Below are 1,029 nucleotides of genomic sequence, written 5' to 3' on the forward strand. Positions count from 1 at the left end.
TTGCATGTCATGTGCGTGAGCAATTTTTAGAGACAGTGATTAGGACTCTCACCGGGATCTTGAAAGAAAAAAGATTCAGACCCGAGCCTCTTGTTTTTCAGATGGAGAAAGCGAGGCCCGAGGGGGCCGGATGAGGTGAGTGGGGAGCCCAGCCACCGCCCCCCTCCCCTGCCCTGGGGATGCCTGAAAGGATGCAGGCGAGAGAGCCGCAGTCGCTTGGCTCTGGGCATCATGCCCGGGCCCTGCAGAGCGGGGAGGAGTGGGGCGAGGAGTCAGTCCTGCCCCAGTGCCAGGCGGGAGGCGCCTCTGCAGTCCCTGCAGGGAGAAGATTTACAGCCCCCAGGAGCTGGGAGGTCACAGAGAAAAAGTGGTGCCTCACTTCCGAAGGACGCTGCCTGCGGCACCAGAGGTGGGCTGGCTTCTGGGCGGCCCGGCTCCTCCAGGCTAAAAAAGCCCTCCAAGGGGCAGCTGCGGGGGCGGGTGAGGGGCAGGGGTCAGAGGGAGCTGTTGCGATCAGAAACACCCTCTTCTCCCAGCACAGGCACAGAGCCGGTGCTGGGACCCAGGCCCTGGGGAGGGCTCGTTACTGCACTGTGTTATCCATGAGCTTGGGCTGCTCAGGGCTTGCCTAGCAGCCCCCCCGGGGGGTCTGATGTCAGCAGTAAAGATGGCCATCATCCACGGAGCATGTCTCCTTTGCGGGCCCGTGTACTGCAGCCTTCAGCACCCCAGTGACCCCCTCCCAGGGCAGAGTCCTGTTATTCCCCCTTACTTCACAGTAGCTCAGGGAGGCCATGGGGTCAGTGGTGGCAGATTTGAGCCTTATATGCCTAAATGAGTGCCCGAGTCCCTGCCTTCCGCCAGAGCCACTTTCTCCCTGTGCGACTTGGGTTGGTTACTCAGCGTCTCTGAGCTACCATTTCTCGGCCATCAGCATTGTCTGGGGCCACGTGCCTTGTTTCAACTCCTTCCCTTGCTGTGTTTCAATCTTAGCCTCCCCACCGGATGTCAGCACCACCGCTATGATGA

The sequence above is a fragment of the Bos indicus x Bos taurus genome, chromosome 17 (assembly GCF_003369695.1).
Source record: "Bos indicus x Bos taurus breed Angus x Brahman F1 hybrid chromosome 17, Bos_hybrid_MaternalHap_v2.0, whole genome shotgun sequence".
In the NCBI taxonomy this organism is placed as follows: Eukaryota; Metazoa; Chordata; class Mammalia; order Artiodactyla; family Bovidae; genus Bos; species Bos indicus x Bos taurus.